Source organism: Aquarana catesbeiana, linkage group LG13 (genome assembly GCF_042186555.1).
Source record: "Aquarana catesbeiana isolate 2022-GZ linkage group LG13, ASM4218655v1, whole genome shotgun sequence".
NCBI lineage: Eukaryota > Metazoa > Chordata > Amphibia > Anura > Ranidae > Aquarana > Aquarana catesbeiana.
In genome coordinates this window covers 124,999,493-125,025,303 of record NC_133336.1, presented here as the reverse complement: position 1 = coordinate 125,025,303, position 25,811 = coordinate 124,999,493, and positions in this window count along the sequence as shown.

Here is a 25,811-nt window from a genome sequence, read left to right as displayed (position 1 = left end):
TCAGGTATTCCCCTTATGCGCAAGTTTGAACGTCTGGCTCTATTTTCGTAATCTTCGAGCTTAGTTTGAAGTATTAAATTCTCTTTTTTTAATTGTTCCAATTCTGTTATATTTTCTTGGGTTGTAATTTCAATTTCATCCATTTTTATTTCTAAGGCTGCGGTGCGGTTTCCCAGCTCTCTTATTTCTTTGGTTAGGCTTATTGTTATTTGGTCTGAGGTTTGTTTTAAAGCCTTATGAAGCATCTTTTCAAATTGTAATAATATTACTGGGGATACTGAGGAGGCTTGTGGAGAAGTTTGTGAGAGGATTTGTTCTGTATCTGACTCAAATGGAGAGTCTTGCTGTGACATTTTCTGTCTGTGAGAGCGCCCTGATGCTGTATCTTGTGAGGTGACTGGAGCTGCTTCAGCTGCAGTGAGTGCCTGTGAGCTCTTTGTGAGGTGATTTTTATTTCTGCCACGGTTTCCTCCCAGTACCATATTTCCTGCCCAAACTTTCACAGTTTGTTCCCTGGGGCAAAAAGGTTCAAATGGATACCTTTTGAGCCTGCAGGCTCCGTTTTGTCCTTCTCTTCTCTCCTCAGCGGTGTGGAGCTCTAACAATGCATGTCTGCTCTGCTAGGCTCCGCCTCCTGCCCCCCGAGTACCACTCTTTTAACAACCAACTATTAACTATGCCAAATGATTCATCAACAACCACAGATCAACCCCCGAATTATGTCTCTACCCCTCACAGTGTATGCATACACAAGCACACTGCGCTGTACGATCGTACACTGCGTCGCCAGATGATGCTACACAGAGCACTTATGCCCGCTTTCTTTTACAAAACACTGCAGCTTCTCTCAGTACCTCGATATTCCAACAATAACTTGGATGCCTCCTGTTTGCTATCTACCCAAAGCTGTATTACAGTATAAAACTAAAAAGACAACTGGAATTAAATTTAAAACACTTTCAAACGCCAGTATTTTCCCATTGTCCTTCCAAGCACAAATCTCATTTGCTTGTGTCATAGGACCCCAAGCTCCTCCCACCAACTTCCTGTGGATACATAAAATGCTGAGAAGAACTTCCTGGTGCATGCCCAGCTCTAAAAACCCCTCAAACTGGTTTATTTACATATCAATGTACAGGAAAAGGGAGGTGAGGGTAAGCCTAGCTTCATATACTGAAGGCTATATAATACAACCCTCAGCTAAAGACACAAAAACACAAAACAAATAAAAATTAAACACACACCGATAAAAGTACAAAAACGCACAGTTAAAGCTAGTCTTGTTATCCATTGAAATTCAGTGCAAAGTAGAGGTTTCACTCAGAACCAATATTCAATACAGAAAACGCAATTGCTTCCTTGAAAAGTATGTAAAAAGTACAAAAATAGAATTCACTTAAAAGGAAATGGTGCCTAGAGAGAAGGTGGCAGCCCAAACCACATGGCTACACACACACACACAAAGGAATTGGAGCAGCTTCCCCTGTAGGATGACCCAAAGGTCCTCAAAATGGCCGCCGATCATGGCCACACGGTGACTACAACAAAAGCCAGACCACAACAAAATGGCGCATTTTCCTGCCAAAACTGAAATCCAATACAAAGATGGCCACTCTTCTACTGCAAAGTTAACAAAAAGTACAAACACAGCTCACCTACAATAGCTTACATTCGCTTAAAAGAAAACAGAAATGATGACTATAAACAAGATGGTGGCTCATGTCACATGGTTTCACACACAAAGCAATTGAAAATGGCTGACCGTAGCCACATGGCAGACAACAACAAAAGGAAATGGCAGACAAAAACCATGCCACGACAAAATGGCGCATTTTCCCACCAAAATTTCTCCCCACAAAATTACACATTTGAGATACTAAATGAACACTTATAAACATTTAAAAGTGTTAAAGTTACGAAAAAGCACAACTCAAAACAAAATGCACTCTGGACCACAGCAAGATGGCTGATGACAAAGGGACCACACTAAAACACAAGCATATGAAATGCAATTGTTGAACACTTAAACCATAACACAAACACTTTAGGAACAGTCATGTTATCCAATAAAACAACAAAGCCACATAAACCACAATCAAACGGCTGAAACATACCCTCTTTTCGCAAACAAAGTTCACATCAACTTTCACAGGAACAGGACATTGAGAAATACAAACAGTGATGCTTGCATGTCTGCTCAGAACATTAGAGCTCCCTTCCCACAGGGCGTAGCCCTTTCAACACAAAAACAGCTCCTATTGTAACAACAATGCCTGCCTCTCCTCCACTTAAAACTCATGGCATCTTTACAAACAGATTCAGCTACTTACAAAACTGCTCAGAACACACACACATCCCATGTTGCAAATAATCCCATATCATACATTTCTATTTCTCATATACTTATTACACAACATTCAGTTACTTACACATACACACAGCACACAGTCTCCTTACACAAACATTCAAGATACAAATCACACACACACACACATGCAGGTGCACACACACACCAGACATATGATCAAACTTCCAGTATTATTTCAAAAAGACGAAAAATCAGTTCTTTCGCAGAGCAGAGCCTCCCCAACACATCGGAAAGAGATGACCTGGACTGTTCTCCCCTCTTTCTTCCCGGTGTGGAGGGGGCTCTGTCTGCTCCATAAGGACCTGGCTCGCCATCTGTCGTAGAAAGATGGCTGTATGCTATGCACACAGCCATATCTCCTGTTCTAATAAGCACCCATTTCTGCCTTAATGATATAAAGTACCTTTTGATCGTATGTCTCCCCTCTGGTTCCCCATTAAACAGACATCACCACATTCTTACATTCTCATCTCAGCATCTCCTGCCTCTCCCTAGATAGCAGGCTCTTTTATTAACACAAAAGCTTTCACAAACAGGAAGTGATGGTTCCAACAGCCAATAACTTCTTACATGGGAAGTGACATCACAGGATATGACCATATAAGAAATTAACAACACAGGAAAATACAACAACCAATGAACAATGACTATAGGAGTCTTGTGGGCGTGTCTGAGCAGAGACAGGGTGCATGCATGTTTTTAGAAGCCACGTGGCTTTCAAACATGGACTCCGTCTCCGACCATAACAACCCAAAAGACTCCCGTATTTCCGCTGATAGAAATCCTTATTATACATTGTTCCAGAGAACAATGTATACCTGGATTATTCTACTGTCTTTGTGGGTGAGAGATTATCGGCAGGTGTACGTCATAGCACCCCAAATATGTTGATCAGGCATACAGGGATGACAAAAGCGCACATCCACTAAACCAATAATGTCTTTGCAGAGCGAACACACCCCCACCAGACGATCGTTCTGTGCATCGCACAGGGGCATTTAGCTGGCAGACATGTCCCCACTCCGCAAACACTTCTCTACCTCCCCAAGGAGCTTTCCACTACCAAATGGAACTCAACCAGCGTCAGTCTGCCCAGTCAGCTCTTTAGAGTGAGCTGCGAGAGAACGAACACTGGGAGACTTATGACAATACATTAAAATACATCTTCATAAAATTTTTCACAACAGGTTGTACTGCCCTGCCATTTAGCACCTCAAGGATAAATGCAGCCCTCCCTGAAGGAACTGGGATAGAGGTCACTATGTATACTAAAACCCCCTAAAAGATGAAACCCCTAATCAATATGCACCTACATGCTAAATGAACCAAGGCCCGTGAGTGTTATGGATCCCAATGACACCCGAACATCCCGTATGAGGTAGCTCTGCACCTTAGAGCCACAATGGGAGAATGCAGTTCAAAACCTCAATACATGCGATCCTAAGTCTAATGCCGCGTACACACGCTCGGAATTTATGACAACAAATGTTTGATGGGAGCTTGTTGTCAGAAATTCCGACCGTGTGTAGGCTCCATCTGACATTTGTTGTCGAAATTTCCGAAAACAAAAATTTGAGGGCTGGATCTCAAATTTTCTGACAACAAAATCCGTTGTCGGAAATTCCGAGCGTGTGTAGACAATTCCGACACACAAAATTCCACGCATGCTCGGAATCAAGCAGAAGAGCCGCCCTGGCTATTGAACTTCATATTTCTTGGCTCGGCTCATATTTCTCGGCTCATCGTACGTGTTGTACGTCACCACATTCTTGACGTTCGGAATATCCGACAACATTTGTGCGACCGTGTGTATGCAAGACAAGTTTGAGCCAACATCCGTCTGAAAAAAATCAAGGATTTTGTTGTCGGAATGTCCGAGCGTGTGTACGCGACATTAGGGTGATAACACAAAGGTGTCTGCTGACCAGATAGTGACAGTCCTAACAATGTGAGCAATGCACTACCCATTCACAGGCAGCAGGTAAGGGGTTAAGTGGCAGTAAAAGCTCAAACAACGAGCTCTCCCTACACTAACCACTCACGAATGTGCACCAAATACAACGGACACTGCCCCAACCAAGATGGCAGCGGAAGATTACTGAGGAGTGACAACGTCCAACTTGGAATCCTGCTCTGCCTTGTGATACCTACTGAGGCTGCAGAGGAACATTATTCACCTTAGGACTCCCCAAAGCAGCAAGGCGCCACCTTCCGAGTGGAGTAGAAACTTCACCTTACAACAATCTGCAATATATTACAGTTTTGTTCTTGGGTCTAGATGTACTGTACATTTTCTTTTGTAAAATAAAATGAAAATTGAATTTTTTAAAAATATTTTACGCAACTGAGTTTTTGCAAACAATTTGACGGATTGGAGCATTACAATGTGCAGGTTGTGCTGGGGTTGACATCAGTATGATAACAAGAGCTTCCAGGACATGTTTGTTTTCACACAGAAAGATTTTCAGACACATTGGAAAGTTTCTGTGTGAAGAACAGGAAAAGGAAAAAGAGAGAGTGAGCTAAAAGCTGGTGAGCGAGGAATGGTAGATAATTCATCATTCTTTGGATGCCTGTGGAGGAAGGGTCCTATTTATAATCTCTGTGTTGGTATTCTGCAGGCATACCTGGCTCACATCTATTATGATTTAACCACTTGTCTACCAAGGTATATTTATAAAAGTCATGGCAGGCAAGTGCCTAAATCAAGGCCATAGCTGCAGCACATATGAGCTTGATACCGATTTTTAGGCCCTGTTCACATTTAGCGATTTGAAATTGCGGGCGGAATCGCCACGATTCCAAATTGCACTGCAATGCTGGCAAAACACAGCACGTGTGTTCGAGCACCATTCATTTTCAATGGCACCTAAATTTGGTGCAGGTTTTGGGTGACGAACTTTATGCGATGCGGTTTTGCCACAGTTGCAGCACGATTTATCATGGCAAAACTACATCGCATTTAGGTGCCATTGAAAATAAATGGCACCTGAACACTCGTGCTGTGTTTTGCCATGCAATTTGGAATCGCGGGCAGAGTAAGGTAAGGAAAACTTTATTCTGGGAAGGATGGGATAGAGGGCAGTGGGAGAAAAGGAGGGGGAAATATACATTTTAAGGGTGGAGATGGGCTTTAAAATTCTTTGCTCACAACCTACTTTGATTCACCAGGAGTCTACCTATTTCCAGCATTTCACATTCTCAGTAAATACCTAGGAAGTTTTCTGTAGTTTTCTATATTTTTTTTATATATTAATCAGGATTAAATAAAATAGGGCTCCACCCAAAAAAATTAAATCTATGCAAACATTTATGCTCCTTTTACTACACAAGCCATAAAAATGTATCTTAAAAATTCTGCTTCCATTTATTTACCTGTTGATCCTGCTAGTGGTTCTGAGAATCCTGGATTTCCTGTGGAGGGTGTCAACAATAATGCCGCACTGTTGTATGCACCAGCATTGTCAGCCTTTGAATGCACGTCATGCCTGCAATCCACACCCTAGAAACATTGATGGCTCGTCAGCTATTCCTAACCAGAGAGGAAGAAAAATGAATGTCACAAAAAAAACTTTATAAATGTAGCACCCTCTAGTTACGTAGGTGCTAGAGTGATGATTTTCTGGCAGAGTAGGTATATTTAGGCAGACCTAGCTGGTTGCTAGGCCTGTTTGTTTTCATTCCGGGCTGGGAGTGGCTCAGGGTAGTAGCTGGTGACACAGGCAGCGTCACTGACACCTCCCTCTTCTTTCTAGAGCTTGCTAGAAACAATCTGGAAGGAGAGGAGAGGTGGAGCTGCCTGGGGTGTTTTAGGGAGCTCTGACCAATCCCCAACCTGGATTGGCAGGGGGCAGGCCTCCTCAAATATCTGGGGTCAGCCCAGCTGGGGAGGAGTTGTCGGGTGGAAGAGCTGGAGTGAGAGAGTGTGGAGGCTGTTGGGGGCCCACAGGGAGCTCCTCAGTCTGGGGGGGGGGTGACCCTGTGCTGGGGCTCGGGTGCATCCAGGAGGAGTGACAAGATCCTGGTTAGGAGAGGCACATGAGAGAGCAAGTAGAGGACAGCAGGAGAGAACTCCAGGGAGGACCAATGGTCGCAGTCGGGAGGACTGGGGAGGCACGCCTGAGAGAACTGGGAGATTGCAGTTTGAGAGATGGGTGCAGAACCAGAAGAGAGGACTGTGGGAAGGGCAGTAGAGAGAGGTCATTGCAGCCAGGCTGTCTGGCAGGACCTGAAGTGAGCTATCTGGGAGTGGTAGCTGAGTAGAGGATAGCTAGCACCTGAATTATTTCTACACCACAGGGGCCCGAGGTCCCTGCCCGCAAAAAGGCAGTTCATTGATGCCTGGCTGAAGCAGTATCAGGCCTACCCATGCGGTGCTAGCTAGCCTGGAGGAGTAACAGTCTGCAGCAAGTGAAGTGCTGGAGGAGATACAGTGTGCAGCAAGTGTTTATACTGGAGAGTAGATTGGAGTGTACATACTGGAGTGTATATAGAAGTCCCAATTAATTTGGCACTGGATATTTCTGAGTATTCCAAAAGTCCCAATTTCCCATCCAAGTTTAATCCCCTCAAATAAAAAAAAAATAGACAAAGCTTTGGACTTTTCTATTCTTTGAGTGACTGAGAAATTGATATCTGGCTGGGCAGGGTGACAGGTGAACCACTACATTCAGCAACCCCTACGGGGGCATGGCTTAATAAACTTTGCATTTAGAATTTTTTTTTATGTTAATTCTTCTTTGAAAGAAGAAAAATGATGCCATCTCCTTAGCATTCTGTTAGAGGCAACATCAAACTGAAAAACAATCCACAATATACACTCACTGGCCATTTTTTTAAAATTATCCTTCTTTATTGAAAGTAATTTTTTTCTTTACAAACAATAACAGTCAAAACAAATCACTGATCATATAATGCCAGCAGTCACCAATAGGGGATTGGATCTAGCAAAGAGAGGCATTATAATAATTACCATAAGGTATAGGGGGTTAGGGTGGTAAGATGGAGGAGAGGGTAAGGGGAAGTTATGAGGGTGAGATAAGGGTAGAGAAAAGAAGTACATAGGTAATAACTGAATGTATAAACAGTACCTTCTAACTTTGTGATAAATCTGCATTTTGGCTATAGACATAAGAGAAACTATGGTGAAAAAGTGTCAAGTATGGAACAGGAGTGATGAAAACCTGTTCGGTTTTATTAAGGTCTAGTCGTGCTTCTATCGTCTGTGATCCAGTGCGCCCAATGTTCTTGAAAAATGTCAGTTTTGCCCTGAGTCTGTGCGAACATTTGTTTAAATGTAGCACGGGTGTTTAAAAGGTTTATGACTGTAGGAAGAGATGGAGCATGGTCTGACTTCCAGGCACTGGCCAGGGCCTTCCTAGTGACAATTAGCACACGAGTGACGGAGACCTGGAATTTACGTGGCCATTTATCCAAACCGATGCCAAAAAGAGCTGTTTCTGGTACCGTTGGGCACGTTATTCCGGTAGTGGAGGTGATAAAGGCAAATATCTATTTCCAGAAAGCTTCACTTTTTGGGCAGTACCACCAGATGTGGCTGATGGAACCTACGCTTCCTCCAACATAATGGGGATTGGGCGCCAGGGTAGCGTTTAGCTAATTGTGGTGTAAGGTACCACCTGTGTACAACTTTTTGAACTGTTTCCCAGTGTGATATGCAGCGGGACATATTTTTGGGTCGTCAGAGGGCTTGATGCCATTGTTGTATTGTGTATGTAGCTCCTAAATCATGTTCCCATAGCTTCTTAGACTGTGGTTTGTCCGGGAACACCTTGCAACACAAGGCTGTGTAGATCAGGGAGATCCCTTTTTTAGAGAGTTTTTGAGTTAAATAGTGTGTAGATAGAGTTTAGTAGGGGGTCATCCTCTTTTTTTAAAGTAGAGAGGAGATGGCGGATTTCTAAGTAGTTATAGAATTCTTTATGAGAGATGTCAAAGGATTTGGTAAGGTCCTGGAAAGAGAACATTCGTTGATAGTCAAATAATTGAACCACTCGTTCGAGACCTCGGCACATCCAGAAGGTGATGTCCAGGTCTGGGATTAGCAGGGGTAATGATGAAAGTGGAGTGTATGAGTCAATCATTTTGTGAGTTTTATTAGAAAGCCTTAAGACAGAGGGCCAAGTCCGGAGTGTAGCATTGGCTGTGCCCAAAAAGGATCTGGGGATTCTGCGGGTGAACGTAGTGGCTCCTAGTAGTGCCCGGAGGTCAGAGGATAGGGCTTTGGTATTTGATTTGGATCGATCTCTTGTCTTTCGTGGGGGAACCACCAGAATTTTGTTTGGTCCAAAATAGAAGACGTGTAATATTTAGCAACATCAGGAGCACCAAATCCCGAATGGGAGACCAGTATGAACATTGACTCTTTCCGCACTCTTGCTCTTATATTATTCTATAGAAAGGTGTTCAATATTTTTTGAAGGGTCTTGAGATTAGTTGCTAATATAGGGAGGGGAATCGTTCTAAAAAAAATAACACGTGTGGGAGGGGGAACATTTTGGTGAGAGCTATTTTTCCTGTCCATGATACTGTGGCTTTAGGTTCTTTGAGAGGTCAGAGAGTCTACTGACCAGGAGTGAGTTATTTGTCCTGAAAATATTTCTACCCTGGGATGTCAATTTAATACCCAAGTTTGTTATTTGAGAGGAGTGCGCCCATGAGAAGGAGGAAACCGATGATACTTATTTTTGAAGTAATGGAGAAAGTTGTAGTGGCAGCATGAACGATTTAGAGTCGTTAACTGTATATAGATGTAGCAAGGTCTCCAGCCTTCTTCTGTCCAATGAGAACCTCTAGGGCCAGAGATTAGGGATGAGCCGAACACCCCCGTTCGGTTCGCACCAGAACCTGCGAACGGACCGAAAATTTGCACGAACGTTAGAACCCCATTGACGTCTATAGGACTCGAACGTTCAAAATCAAAAGTGCTCATTTTAAAGGCTAATTTGCATGGTATTGTCCTAAAAAGGGTTTGGGGACCCGGGTCCTGCCCCAGGGGACATGTATCAATGCAAAAAAAACTTTTAAAAATGGCCGTTTTTTCGGGAGCAGTGATTTTAATGATGCTTAAAGTAAAAAAAAAAAGTGAAATATTCCTTTAAATATCGTACCTGGGGGGTGTCTATAGTATGCCTGTAAAGTAATGCCTGTTCCCGTGTTTAGAACAGTCCCTGCACAAAATGTCATTTTTAAAGGAAAAAATCTCATTTAAAACTGCTTGCGGGTTTAATGTAATATCTGGTCCTGGCAATATGGATGAAAATCAGTGAGACAAACGGCATGGGTACCCCCCAGTCCATTACCAGGCCCTTTGGGTCTTGTATGGATATTAAGGGGAACCCCGCACCCAAATTAAAATAAGGAAAGGTGTGGGGCCACCAGGCCCTATATACTCTGAACAGCAGTATACATGCGGTGCAAACAAGACAGGGACTGTAGGTTTGTTGTTAAGTAGAATCTGTTTGTAATTTTGAACGGGTACATTTTTAACGTGTTTAGCTCCAGCCAAAAAATCTTTTTTAAGCTTTTTGGAAAACATAGGGAAGGGTTATCACCCCTGTGACATTTGTTTTGCTGTCTGTCCTCCTCTTCAGAAGATTTCACCTCACTTTTTGTCCCAATGACAAATGTTTTTTGAAAATTTGGGTTTTTTTGTGAAACAAGGATTGGAAAGCATCAGTGGAAAGGAGAAATGTTTTTCCCATATAAACTCTTACAGGAGAGAATTTCCCTTCCTAGGGGTAGATTTCATCTCACTTCCTGTTGTCTCCTTCCGTTTGCAAGTAGGAGTAGTTTGTAAGTTAGATGTTTGAAAGTAGGGGCCTGCCCTATATACTCAGCAGAAATTTGGGCCTTAGGTGTTGTTGTGGCCACAACACTGTAAGCCCTCACAGGGCCCTGCTGTGAAATATTAGATTAAGAATTGTAATTACATGCCCCTGTTGACCAGGGGCAGAAAAATTGGGCCTTTGGTGCTGGTGGTGGTGCTGGTGCCACAACACTGTAAGTCCTCACTCGCTCTTGGTGGGCGCAGAAATGGGCCCTGCTGTGAAATATTAGATCAAGAATTGTAATTACATGCCCCTGTTGAACAAGGGCAGAAAAATTGGGCCTTTGGTGGTGGTGGTGGTGCTGGTGCCACAACACTGTAAGTCCTCACAGACACTCTAGTTGGAACGCAGGAACGAGCCCTGCTGCAAAGTATTGCATCAAAAATTGTAATTACATGCCCCTGTTAAACAGGGGCTGAAAAATTGGGGCTTAGGCACTGGTGCTGGTGCCACAACACTGCAACCCCTCACAGATACTCTAGTTGTAACGCAGAAACGAGCCCTGCTGCAAAGTATTGCATCAAAAATTGTAATTACACGCCCCTGTTAAACAGGGGCTGAAAAATTGGGCCTTAGGCACTGGTGCCACAACACTGCAACCCCTCACAGATACTCTAGTTGGAACGCAGAAACGAGCCCTGCTGCAAAGTATTGCATCAAAAATTGTAATTACACGCTCCTGTTAAACAGGGGCTGAAAAACTGGGCCTTAGGCACTGGTGGTGACGCCCAGAACCAAAAATGTTCTTACACGCTATCAGCGTGATCATTGAGGAGGAAGAGGATAATTACTCAGGGATAGTCACTCAGCATCAGCATAGGCAGTCTTTGAAGGGATCTGAGATTTCAAAAAAAATTATTCAGTTACATCAGCATCAGGTGCTTGGTAGCTGGTGGTGATCCAAGACTGATTCATTTTTAAGAAGGTCAGTCGATCGACCGAGTCGGTGGACAGACGCACCCTGTGATCGGTTACAAAGCCTCCAGCAGCACTGAATGTGCATTCCGAAAGAACGCTGGATGCAGGACAGGCCAGTAGCTCAATTGCATACTGTGCAAGCTCTGGCCAGTGATCCATCCTCAAGACCCAGTAACCCAGAGGATTTTCGGTGGGAAAGGTGTCCAAGTCAGATCTTGCCCCTAGGTATTCCTGCACCATGTAAAACAGACGCTGGCGATGGTTGCTGGAACCGATCATACTTTGGGGCTGCGGACCAAAAAATTGTCTGAACGCATCGGTCAGACGGCCACCTTCTCCACCGCTCCTTCTTTGACTGACCGAAGCCTCAGCAACACGTTGTCCAGAAACAGGAGTTTGTAACCTCCCAGTCTCTGGGAACGCGTTGCACAGACCTTTCTGCAAGGCCTCCCGAAGATGTTTCATCCTCTGCTCCCTCTGCAATGGCAAGATAAGGTCCGCAACCTTACCTTTGTAACGTGGATCAAGGAGGGTTGCCAGCCAGTATTGGTCCTTCTCCTTGATACCACGAATACGAGGATCCTTACGCAGGCTTTGCAGGATCAGGGAGGCCATGCAGCGTAGGTTTGCTGAGGCATTGGGTCCGGAGTCCTCTGGGTCACTAAGGACGACATGGTCCGCAGCCACCTCCTCCCAGCCACGTACAAGTCCGTGTGTTTCTTGGGACTGATAGCTTAAAACTGCTGCTGATGCTGAGTGCCAGGCTCCACCTCCATACTGACACAATCTTCCTCCTCCTCCTCCTCCTTGTCCTCTTCCTGTGTGATCGGCGGGCACGCAGGAACACTGTCTGGATAAAGGGGGCCTTGAGAGCTAAGGAAGTCCTCCTCTTCCTGCCTCTGTTCTGCCTCAAGTGCCCTGTCCATTATTCCATGCAGCGTGTGCTCCAACAGGCGGACAAGGGGGACAGTGTCACTGATGCATGCACTGTTACTGCTCACCATCCTCGTGGCCTCCTCAAATGGTGACAGGACAGTGCATGCATCCCTGATCATGGCCCACTGGCGTGGGGAAAAAACCAAGCTCCCCTGACCCTGTCCTGGTGCCATAGTCACACAGGTACTCATTGATGGCCCTCTGCTGCATGTGCAGTTGCTGCAGCATGGCCAACGTTGAGTTCCACCTGGTAGGCATGTCACAGATTAGGCGGTTCTTGGGCAGGTTAAGCTCCTTTTGGAGGTCCGCCAGCCGAGCACTGGCATTATAAGACCGGCGGAAATGCACACAGACTTTCCTGGCCTGCCTCAGGACATCCTGTAAGCCCGGGTACCTGCCCAAGAACCGCTGCACCACCAAGTTAAGGACGTGAGCCAAACAGGGCACATGGGTCATTTGTCCCTGTCGGAGGGCAGAGAGGAGGTTGGTGCCATTGTCGCAAACCACCATTCCTGCCTTAAGTTGGCGTGGCGTCAACCACCTCTGAACCTGCCCCTGCAGAGCTGACAGAACCTCTGCCCCAGTGTGGCTCCTGTCCCCCAAGCACACCAGCTCAAGCACCGCCTGGCATCTTTTGGCCTGCGTACTTGCGTAGCCCCTTGAACGGCTACGGAGCACCGCTGGTTCCGAGGAAAAAGCACAGGAAGAGGCCATGGAGGAAGAAGAAGAGGAGGGGGTGGAGGAGAGAGGTGTGTCACAATCATTAGTAGTGGCATTTTGGAGGCGTGGTGGCGGAACAACCTCTAACACTACTGCACCTTGTCCTGCATCCTTCCCAGCTGCCAGCAGAGTCACCCAATGCGCCGTGAAACTTAGGTAACGTCCCTGTCCATGCCTGCTGGACCATGAGTCAGCGGTAATATGCACCTTCCCGCTGACCGCCCTGTCCAGCGAGGCATGGACATTGCCTTCCACATGCCGGTAGAGAGCCGGAATCGCCTTCCGTGAGAAAAAGTGGCGTTTGGGTACCTACCACTGAGGAACCGCACATTCCACAAACTCATGGAAGGGGCAGAGTCTACCAACTGAAAAGGCAGCAGTTGAAGTGCTAGCAATTTTGCCAAGCTAGCATTTAACCGCTGGGCATGTGGATGGCTGGGAGCAAACTTCTTTCGGCAGTGCAGCAGCTGGGGCAGGGAAATTTGCCTGGTACAATCTGACGTCGGTGTACCAAAAGCATATTGCCCACAAGTACTTGGCTGTGACACACCTAATTCTACACCTTCATTCCTCTCAGTGCAGGTCTCAGAGAAGACTGAAGGTATAGTGGGGTTGGAGATCTCAGCTGATGAGGAGCAAGAAGAGGTCCTCTTTGTTCTTTGGTGTGGGTCTTTTAGATACGCTTGCCAACAAACTGCATGGCAGGTCAACATATGTCTGGTCAAGCATGTGGTACCCAAGCGGGAGATGTTTTGGCCACGCGAGATACGCTTGAGACATAGGTTGCAAATAGCAGAGGTGCGATCTGATGCACTCGTCGCAAAAAAGGCCCACACCAAAGAACTTTTTGAATAACGCGCAGAGACAGCAGCACCCTGCACATGTGGAGCTTTGGGGTATGATGCAGTCAATGTGCTGCCCTTAGGCTGGCCCCTGGAGGGCATCCTGCCTCGTTGGTGATGTGCCGCCTCCTCCTCCTCCTCCTCTCTCCTATCAGGCACCCACGTTGAGTCAATGACCTCATCATCCCCTCCCTCCTCATCACTGGAGCAAACTTGGCAGTATGCTGCAGCAGGGGGAGCACAACTGCCAGATTGCTGTCCTTCTTGGGCACCCCCTCTGTTCGTGCTCATGTTACTGCCTTCATCGAGCTCAGTATCATCATCAGAGCCTTCCAAACGCTGGGCATCCTCCTGGAGCATGTACCCAACACTGTGGTCAAACAGTTCGAGGGACTCCTCAGGAGGACATGGTGGGGCTAGGGAAGGAGTCACTGATGACATTGAGAAACAAACAAGAGGGACTTTTGGACTTTCTAGGCACAACTACAACAAACTGGTTATATAAAATAACATTTTATTTACTTAGAAAAATACATAGCAAAAAAGAGACATTGCCTAAAAACCACAACATGTGTATATATTAAAGTGCTCGCTATACAACACCATCTATAGTATACAGTTATTCGGACGTCTGGATAAACATTCCACATAGAAATCAATTCGAAATGATGGCTCGATAGCAAATCTGTAGTCAATTCATGTCACGTAAATCTTTGATGCTCGACATGTTTCGCGTATCATTACGCTTCTTCAAGAGCGATACAGGATATGTTGTAGCTATCAGAATATATAACATAGCAAAGCATAGTAATTAATATATATATCCATCGAAAACAGGCATCTATAATGACGCCACATACATTTGTATTTAGAAATATATACTGGTTCAAGCAGAGCAATGATGGGTGCGCACCTATACATACACATTCATATATCTCTATTCTAAAATTATTGTTTTCCTTTTAGGAACAGGCTTATGTAATAAGCTAATACCAGCTTACATCTATCCCGACGTGCATAGATATATTAACTTTCCGGTTTTCCGGCCTGTGTGGGCTTGCGGATTATTATCTCTTTTATGATTTTATATATATTCCACAATGTAAGTATTTCCTTTATCTTTCCTTAACCCCAACCCCCCCCCCCCCCCTTTCCATTCCCTTCTTTCCTCTCCCCCTCTTTTTCCCCCTCCCCTCCCCCCCCCCCCTTCCCCACTTTCCTTGATATTTCCCTCTCTTTCTCTTTTTCTTTTTTCTCCTTTTCAGTTCTTTTCCCCCTTTTTCTTCTCCTCTCTCTTTCTCTTGTTCTTTCTCTCCCCCTTTCTTTTCTTTTTTCCCCCCTCCCTTTCTTTCTTTCCTTTTTTCTTCTTTTCACCCCTTTAGGCATTGGGAATAAAATCTTTATTTACCCTATGTACCTTCTTTACTGTGACACACCTTTGAAGTATCACATTAGACTATGTTGTGTACGCCCCCATAGCAGCCTTTCATCACCCTTATGGTTTGCGCACCCATCATTGCTCTGCTTGAACCATATATTTCTAAATACAAATGTATGTGGCGTCATTATAGATGCCTGTTTTCGATGGATATATATATTAATTACTATGCTTTGCTATGTTATATATTCTGATAGCTACAACATATCCTGTATCGCTCTTGAAGAAGCGTAATGATACGCGAAACATGTCGAGCATCAAAGATTTACGTGACATGAATTGACTACAGATTTGCTATCGAGCCATCATTTCGGATTGATTTCTATGTGGAATGTTTATCCAGACGTCCGAATAACTGTATACTATAGATGGTGTTGTATAGCGAGCACTTTAATATATACACATGTTGTGGTTTTTAGGCAATGTCTCTTTTTTGCTATGTATTTTTCTAAGTAAATAAAATGTTATTTTATATAACCAGTTTGTTGTAGTTGTGCCTAGAAAGTCCAAAAGTCCCTCTTGTTTGTTTCTCGTATATTTGATAGGACGCGGCACAGGTTTACTTTCTGTGTGTATCCACGGTGCCACTCCGTGTTATGATACACTTCCCTTTTTTGCATTGACTGATGACATTGAGCCGAGGGAAGAGGCCGCTGCTTTGCCAGACAAAGTACCCTGAGCATGGGTGAGAGAGGATGAGGAGGCTTGGTCATCCACTCGACCAAGTCTTCCGCATGTTGCGGCTCAAGACGGCCAGCTGCAGAAAAAAAGGCCAAGCGTGTCCCACGGCCACGTGCTGATGAGGATGCACCGTCTCCACGACCAGCACTAGACACAAAGCCTGCTTGCCCTCTCTTATTGGCTTGTGACTGTCTGCCTCTCCTTCTTGGCCTTCCAGACATACTAATGGCCTGTAGCTGCACTAAGCTGGGATATATATATATATATATATATATATATATATATATATATATATATATATATGTACTGATACTACAGCTAGCAAAAATCAACTGCCTGCCTGTAGTATGAGAACACCACCAACCATCTACAAGTAGCTTTAGCTGAACACTGTGCAGAGCTCGCAAAAAATAACTTGTAGGTTTAGCTGAACACTGAGGAGGACGCACCACACTAACTTGTAGTTTTAGCTGAACACTGTGAGCAGGATGCACTACACTAACTTGTAGTTTTAGCTGAACACTGTGCAGAGGTCTCACTACACTAACTTGTAGTTTTAGCTGAACACTGTGAGGACACACTACACTAACTTGTAGTTTTAGCTGAACACTGTGAGGAGGACGCACCACACTAACTTGTAGTTTTAGCTGAACACTGTGAGCAGGACGCACTGCACTAACTTGTAGCTTTAGATGAACACTGTGCAGAGCTCACAAAAAAATAACTTGTAGGTTTAGCTGAACACTGTGAGGAGGACGCACCACACTAACTTGTAGTTTTAGCTGAACACTGTGAGCAGGACGCACTGCACTAACTTGTAGCTTTAGATGAACACTGTGCAGAGGTCTCACTACACTAACTTGTAGTTTTAGCTGAACACTGTGAGCAGGACGCACTACACTAACTTGTAGCTTTAGATGAACACTGTGCAGAGCTCGCAAAAAAATAACTTGTAGGTTTAGCTGAACACTGTGAGGAGGACGCACCACACTAACATGTAGTTTTAGCTGAACACTGTGAGCAGGACGCACTGCACTAACTTGTAGCTTTAGATGAACACTGAGCAGAGCTCGCAAAAAAATAACTTGCAGGTTTAGCTGAACACTGTGAGGAGGACGCACCACACTAACATGTAGTTTTAGCTGAACACTGTGAGCAAGACGCACTGCACTAACTTGTAGCTTTAGATGAACACTGTGCAGAGGTCTCACTACACTAACTTGTAGTTTTAGCTGAACACTGTGAGCAGGACGCACTGCACTAACTTGTAGCTTTAGATGAACACTGTGCAGAGGTCTCACTACACTAACTTGTAGTTTTAGCTGAACACTGTGAGCAGAACACACTGCACTAACTTGTAGCTTTAGATGAACACTGTGCAGAGGTCTCACTACACTAACTTGTAGTTTTAGCTGAACACTGTGAGCAGGACGCACTACACTAACTTGTAGCTTTAGATGAACACTGTGCAGAGCTTGCAAAAAAATAACTTGTAGGTTTAGCTGAACACTGTGAGGAGGACGCACCACACTAACATGTAGTTTTAGCTGAACACTGTGAGCAGGATGCACTGCACTAACTTGTAGCTTTAGATGAACACTGTGCAGAGGTCTCACTACACTAACTTGTAGTTTTAGCTGAACACTGTGAGCAGGATGCACTACACTAACTTGTAGCTTTAGATGAACACTGTGCAGAGGTCTCACTACACTAACTTGTAGTTTTAGCTGAACACTGTGAGCAGGACGCACTACACTAACTTGTAGCTTTAGCTGAACACTGTGCAGAGGTCTCACTGCACTAACTTGTAGCTTTAGATGAACACTGTGCAGAGCTCGCAAAAAAATAACTTGTAGGTTTAGCTGAACACTGTGAGGAGGACGCACCACACTAACTTGTAGTTTTAGCTGAACACTGTGAGCAGGACGCACTGCACTAACTTGTAACTTTAGATGAACACTGTGCAGAGGTCTCACTACACTAACTTGTAGTTTTAGCTGAACACTGTGAGCAGGATGCACTACACTAACTTGTAGCTTTAGATGAACACTGTGCAGAGGTCTCACTACACTAACTTGTAGTTTTAGCTGAACACTGTGAGCAGGACACACTGCACTAACTTGTAGCTTTAGATGAACACTGTGCAGAGGTCTCACTACACTAACTTGTAGTTTTAGCTGAACACTGTGAGCAGGACGCACTGCACTAACTTGTAGCTTTAGATGAACACTGTGCAGAGCTCGCAAAAAAATAACTTGTAGTTTTAGCTGAACACTGTGAGCAGGACACACTGCACTAACTTGTAGCTTTAGATGAACACTGTGCAGAGGTCTCACTACACTAACTTGTAGTTTTAGCTGAACACTGTGAGCAGGACGCACTGCACTAACTTGTAGCTTTAGATGAACACTGTGCAGAGCTCGCAAAAAAATAACTTGTAGGTTTAGCTGAACACTGTGAGCAGGACGCACCACACTAACTTGTAGTTTTAGCTGAACACTGTGAGCAGGACACACTGCACTAACTGTAAATAGTCTAGCTGCCTGACTGTGGTACTAATAGGATCAAAAGAACACCAGCAATTTTCTTCAGGTAGCTGTAAATATTGTAACAAGACAAGCCTGCCTGTCAGTAAGAAGATAACAGGAACGGATCTAGCTAAACTGAATACAGTGTATATATATATATATATATATATACAACACCTGGGATGCATATATATATACACAATACACTGTAAGTGCAGCTAACTCAATGATTGTCCTGCCTAATCTATCTAACTCAAATGAAATGACACTGTCTCTCTGTCTATCTATCTCTCTTTCAACGCCGGAACACACACTACACAGGGCCGCCGTGCAGGCGGCCTTATATAGTGTGGGGCGTGTTCTAAACCCCCTGAGCCATAATTGGCCAAAGCGCTGTGATTGGCCAAGCATGGGGGTCATAGTGCATGCTTGGCCAATCATCAGCCAGAAATGCACTGCGATGCCGCAGTGAATTATGGGCCGTGACACGCCACACGAATTTGGCGCGAACTGCCCATACAGTTCGGAATTCGGCGAACAACCGAACAGCCAATGTTCGAGTCGAACATGGGTTCGACTCGAACACGAAGCTCATCCCTACCAGAGATAGCTGACATCCTTCTGTATGTGGTGGATTATGAGGCATAGTGGGTGCAAAGATGGTGAAAGTCATTGGGCGCCAGACACTTCTTGGATGTAAAAGAGGTTTTATTTCTCTTAACAGTCCTTTTTGTATTACAAACAGACTCTCCTTTTCTATTCACCGTAATGACAAAGTGATTTAAGAACCTTTGATAGAACCAATATTATTTGCATTAGTTCAACAATTGGAGGTGAAAACAGGTAACAATGGGACCTTTAGTCCCTGGTTCTTTGTGGCATTTCAATGGTAACAACTTACTCATAAGATTCTTAAAGTAGTGTGGTTTTAACGGTCCCGCCAACAGTAGAATATTTTTTCCCTTAAGGTGGGGAAGTGAACAAGAAAAGGTACAGATTTACAAGGCTTTGCATAGCAGTCACTTTATTTGTCTCATACATTCTCCCTTCCCTCTTCACTTACCGGCTTTGGCGCCCCAGGGGAGGGATCCAAGATCGTTATTCTTGCTTCATCCGTGATTAGGGATGAGCTTCGTGTACCCATCGCCAAATTCGTGTGGCGCGTCACGGCCCATCGCAGTGCATTGCCGGCTGATGATTGGCCAAGCATGCACTATGACCCGCATGTTTGGCCAATCACAGCGTTGTCAGTAGAGAGAGCTGTAATTAGCCAAAGCCAGGGTGGCTTTGGCCAATTATGGCTCAGGGGGTTTAGAACACGCCCCACACTATATAAGGCCGCCTGCACGGCGGCCCAGTGTAGTGTGTTCCGGCATGCTTAGATAGAGAGAGAGAGACAGTGTCATTTCATTTGAGTTAGCTAGATTAGGCAGGACAGTCAGTAAGTTAGCTGCACTTACAGTGTATTGTGTATATATATGCATCCCAGGTGTTGCATATATATATATATATATATATATATATATATATATATATATACACTGTATTCAGTTTAGCTAGATCCATTCCTGTTATCTTCCTACTGACAGGCAGGCTTGTCTTGTTACAGTATTTACAGCTACCTGAAGAAAATACCAGAGTCAGACAGCTAGACTATTTACAGTTAGTGTAGTGCGTCCTGCTCACAGTGTTCAGCTAAAACTACAAGTTAGTGTAGTGAGACCTCTGCACAGTGTTCATCTAGAGCTACAAGTTAGTGTAGTGGTCCTGCTCACAGTGTTCAGCTAAAACTACAAGTTAGTGTAGTGAGACCTCTGCACAGTGTTCATCTAAAGCTACAAGTTAGTGTAGTGCGTCCTGCTCACAGTGTTCAGTTAAAACTACAAGTTAGTGTAGTGAGACCTCTGCACAGTGTTCATCTAAAGCTACAAGTTAGTGTAGTGCGTCCTGCTCACAGTGTTCAGCTAAAACTACAAGTTAGTGTAGTGAGACCTCTGCACAGTGTTCATCTAAAGCTACAAGTTAGTGTAGTGCGTCCTGCTCACAGTGTTCAGCTAAAACTACAAGTTAGTGTAGTGAGACCTCTGCACCTTGTTCATCTAAAGCTACAAGTTAGTGTAGTGCGTCCTGCTCACAGTGTTCAGCTAAAACTACAAGTTAGTGTAGTGAGACCTCTGCACAGTGTTCATCTAAAGTTACAAGTTAGTGTAGTGTGTCCTTCTCACAGTGTTCAGCTAAAACTACAAGTTAGTGTAGTGAGACCTCTGCACAGTGTTCATCTAAAGCTACAAGTTAGTGTAGTGCGTCCTGCTCACAGTGTTCAGCTAAAACTACAAGTTAGTGTAGTGAGACCTCTGCACAGTGTTCATCTAAAGCTACAAGTTATTGTAGTGCGTCCTGCTCACAGTGTTCAGCTAAAACTACAAGTTAGTGTGGTGAGACCTCTGCACAGTGTTCATCTAAAGCTACAAGTTAGTGTAGTGCGTCCTGCTCACAGTGTTCAGCTAAAACCACAAGTTAGTGTAGTGAGACCTCTGCACAGTGTTCAGCTAAAGCTACAAGTTAGTGTAGTGCGTCCTGCTCACAGTGTTCAGCTAAAACTACAAGTTAGTGTAGTGAGACCTCTGCACAGTGTTCATCTAAAGCTACAAGTTAGTGTAGTGCGTCCTGCTCACAGTGTTCAGCTAAAACTACAAGTTAGTGTAGTGATACCTCTGCACAGTGTTCATCTAAAGCTACAAGTTAGTGTAGTGCATCCTGCTCACAGTGTTCAGCTAAAACTACAAGTTAGTGTAGTGAGACCTCTGCACCGTGTTCATCTAAAGCTACAAGTTAGTGTAGTGCGTCCTGCTCACAGTGTTCAGCTAAAACTACAAGTTAGTGTAGTGAGACCTCTGCACAGTGTTCATCTAAAGCTACAAGTTAGTGTAGTGCGTCCTGCTCACAGTGTTCAGCTAAAACTACAAGTTAGTGTAGTGAGACCTCTGCACAGTGTTCATCTAAAGCTCCAAGTTATTGTAGTGCGTCCTGCTCACAGTGTTCAGCTAAAACTACAAGTTAGTGTAGTGAGACCTCTGCACAGTGTTCAGCTAAAGCTACAAGTTAGTGTAGTGCGTCCTGCTCACAGTGTTCAGCTAAAACTATAAGTTAGTGTAGTGAGACCTCTGCACAGTGTTCATCTAAAGCTACAAGTTAGTGTAGTGCGTCCTGCTCACAGTGTTCAGCTAAAACTACAAGTTAGTGTAGTGAGACCTCTGCACCGTGTTCATCTAAAGCTACAAGTTAGTGTAGTGTGTCCTGCTCACAGTGTTCAGCTAAAACTACAAGTTAGTGTAGTGAGACCTCTGCACAGTGTTCATCTAAAGCTACAAGTTAGTGTAGTGCGTCCTGCTCACAGTGTTCAGCTAAAACTACAAGTTAGTGTAGTGAGACCTCTGCACAGTGTTCATCTAAAGCTACAAGTTAGTGTAGTGCGTCCAGCTCACAGTGTTCAGCTAAAACTACAAGTTAGTGTAGTGAGACCTCTGCACAGTGTTCATCTAAAGCTACAAGTTAGTGTAGTGCGTCCTGCTCACAGTGTTCAGCTAAAACTACAAGTTAGTGTAGTGAGACCTCTGCACAGTGTTACAGGATGTCCTGAGGCAGGCCAGGAAAGTCTGTGTGCATTTCCGCCGGTCATATAATGCCAGTGCTCGGCTGGCGGACCTGCAAAAGGAGTTTAACCTGCCCAAGAACCGCCTAATCTGTGACATGCCCACCAGGTGGAACTCAACGTTGGCCATGCTGCAGCGGCTGCACACGCAGCAGAGGGCCATCAATGAGTACCTGTGCGACTATGGCACCAGGACAGGGTCAGGGGAGCTTGTTTTTTTTTTCCCCACGCCAGTGGGCCATGATCAGGGATGCATGCACTGTCCTGTCACCATTTGAGGAGGCCACGAGGATGGTGAGCAGTGACAGTGCATGCATCAGTGACACTGTCCCCCTTGTCCACCTGTTGGAGCACACGCTGCGTGGAATAATGGACAGGGCACTTGAGGCAGAACAGAGGCAGGAAGAGGAGGACTTCCTTAGCTCTCAAGGCCCCCTTTATCCAGACAGTGTTCCTGCGGGCCCGCCGATCACACAGGAAGAGGAGGAGGAGGAGGAGGATTGTGTCAGTATGGAGGTGGAGCCTGGCACTCAGCATCAGCAGCAGTCTTTAAGAGATCAGTCCCAAGAAACACATGGACTTGTACGTGGCTGGGAGGAGGTGGCCTCAACCATGTCATCCTTAGTGACCCAGGGGACTCCGGACCCAATGCCTCAGCAAACCTACGCTGCATGGCCTCCCTGATCCTGCAAAGCCTGCGTAAGGATCCTCGTATTCGTGGTATCAAGGAGAAGGACCAATACTGGCTGGCAACCCTCCTTGATCCACGTTACAAGGGTAAGGTTGCGGACCTTATCTTGCCATCGCAGAGGGAGCAGAGGATGAAACATCTTCGGGAGGCCTTGCAGAAAGGTCTGTGCAACGCGTTCCCAGAGACTGGGAGGTTACAAACTCCTGTTTCTGGACAACGTGTTGCTGAGGCTTCGGTCAGTCAAAGAAGGAGCGGTGGAGAAGGTGGCCATCTGACCGATGCGTTCAGACAATTTTTTGTCTGAACGCAGCCCCAAGGTATGATCGGTTCCAGCAACCATCGCCAGCGTCTGTTTTACATGGTGCAGGAAAACCTAGGGGCAAGATCTGCCTTGGACAACTTTCCCACCGAAAATCCTCTGGGTTACTGGGTCTTGAGGATGGATCACTGGCCAGAGCTTTCACAGTATGCAATTGAGCTACTGGCCTGTCCTGCATCCAGCGTTCTTTCGGAACGCACATTCAATGCTGCTGGAGGCTTTGTAACCAATCACAGGGTGCGTCTGTCCACCGACTCAGTCGATCGACTGACCTTCATAAAAATGAATCAGTCTTGGATCACCACCAGCTACCACCTCATGCTGATGTAATCGAATAATTTTTTTAAAAATCTCAGATCCCTTCAAAGACTGCCTATGCTGATGCTGAGTGACTATCCTGAGTAATTATCCTCTTCCTCCTCAATGATCACGCTGATAGCTTGTAAGAACATTTTTCTGGGCGCCACCACCAGTGCCTAAGGCTTAATTTTTCAACCCCTGTTTAACAGGGGCATGTAATTACAATTTTTGATGCAATACTTTGCAGCAGGGCTCGTTCCTGCGTTCCAACTAGAGTATCTGTGAGAGGTTGCAGTGTTGTGGCACCACCACCACCAAAGGCCCAATTTTTCTGCCCTTGTTCAACGGGGCATGTAATTACAATTCTTGATCTAATATTTCACAGCAGGGCCCATTTCTGCGCCCACCAAGAGCGAGTGAGCACTTACAGTGTTGTGGCACCAGCACCACCACCACCACCAAAGGCCCAATTTTTCGGCCCCTGTTCAACAGGGGCATGTAATTTCAATTCTTGATCTAATATTTCACAGCAGGGCCCTGTGAGGGCTTACAGTGTTGTGGCCACAACAACACCTAAAGCCCAAATTTCTGCTGAGTATATAGGGCAGGCCCCTACTTTCAAACATCTAACTTACAAATGACTCCTACTTGCAAACGGAAGGAGACAACAGGAAGTGAGATGAAATCTACCCCTAGGAAGGGGAATTCTCTCCTGTAAGAGTTAATATGGGAAAAACATTTCTCCTTTCCACTGATGCTTTCCAATCCTTGTTCCACAAAAAAAAACAAATTTTCAAAAAACATTTGTCATTGGGACAAAAAGTGAGGTGAAATCTTCTGAAGAGGACAGACAGCAAAACAAATGTCACAGGGGTGATAACCCTTCCCTATGTTTTCCAAAAAGCTTAAAAAAGATTTTTTGGCTGGAGCTAAACACGTTAAAAATGTACCCGTTCAAAATTACAAACAGATTCTACTTAACAACAAACCTACAGTCCCTGTCTTGTTTGCACCGCCTGTATACTGCTGCTCAGAGTATACAGGGCCTGGTGGCCCCACACCTTTCCTTATTTTAATTTGGGTGCGGGGTTCCCCTTAATATCCATACAAAACCCAAAGGGCCTGGTAATGGACTGAGGGGTACCCATGCCGTTTGTCTCACTGATTTTCATCCATATTGCCAGGACCAGACATTACATTAAAGCTGCACGCAGACTTTTTTTCCTTTAAAAATGTTGTGCAGGGACTGTTCTAAGCACGGGAAACATGCGCCACTTTACAGGCATACTATAGACACCCCCCAGGTGCGATATTTAAAGGAATATTTCACTTCTTTTTTTTTTTACTTTAAGCATCATTAACCACTTGAGCCCCGGACCATTATGCTGCCTAAGGACCAGAGGTCTTTTTCCAATTTGGCACTGCGTCGCTTTAACTGCTAATTGCGCGGTCATGCAATGCTGTACCCAAACGAAATTTACGTCCTTTTCTTCCCACAAATAGAGCTTTTTTTTTATGGTATTTGATCACCTCTGCAGTTTTTATTTTTTGCGCTATAAACGGAAAAAGACCGAAAATTTTGAAAAAAAATGATATTTTCTACTTTTTGTTATAAAAAAAATCCAATAAACTAAATTTTAGTCATACATTTAGGCCAAAATGTATTCGGCCACATGTCTTTGGTAAAAAAAATGTCAATAAGCGTATATTTATTGGTTTGCGCAAAAGTTATAGCGTCTACAAACTAGGGTACATTTTCTGTAATTTACACAGCTTTTAGTTTATGACTGCCTATGTCATTTCTTGAGGTGCTAAAATGGCAGGGCAGTACAAAACCCCCCCAAATGACCCCATTTTGGAAAGTAGACACCCCAAGGAAATTGCTGAGAGGCATGTTGAACCCATTGAATATTTATTTTTTTTGTCCTAAGTGATTGAATAATGACAAAAAAAAAAAAAAATATTTACAAAAAGTTGTCACTAAATGATATATTGCTCACACAGGCCATGGGCCTATGTGGAATTGCACCCCAAAATACATTCAGCTGCTTCTCCTGAGTATAGGGATACTACATGTGTGGGACTTTTTGGGAGCTTAGCCGCGTAAACCAAGCACCGCCTTCAGGATTTCTAAGGGTGTAAATTTTTGATTTCACTCTTCACTGCCTATCACAGTTTCGGAGGCCATGGAATGCCCAGGTGGCACAAAACCCCCCCAAATGACCCCATTTTGGAAAGTAGACACCCCAAGCTATTTGCTGAGAGGCATATTGAGTCCATGGAATATTTTATATTTGACACAAGTTGCGGGAAAGTGACACTTTTTTTTTTTTTTTTTGCACAAAGTTGTCACTAAATGATATATTGCTCACACAGGCCATGGGCATATGCGGAATTGCACCCCAAAATACATTTAGCTGCTTCTCCTGAGTATGGGGATACCACATGTGTGGGACTTTTTGGGAGCCTAGCCGCGTACGGGGCCCCGAAATCCAATCACCGCCTTCAGGATTTCTAAGGGTGAAAATTTTTGATTTCACTCTTCACTGCCTATCACAGTTTCGGAGG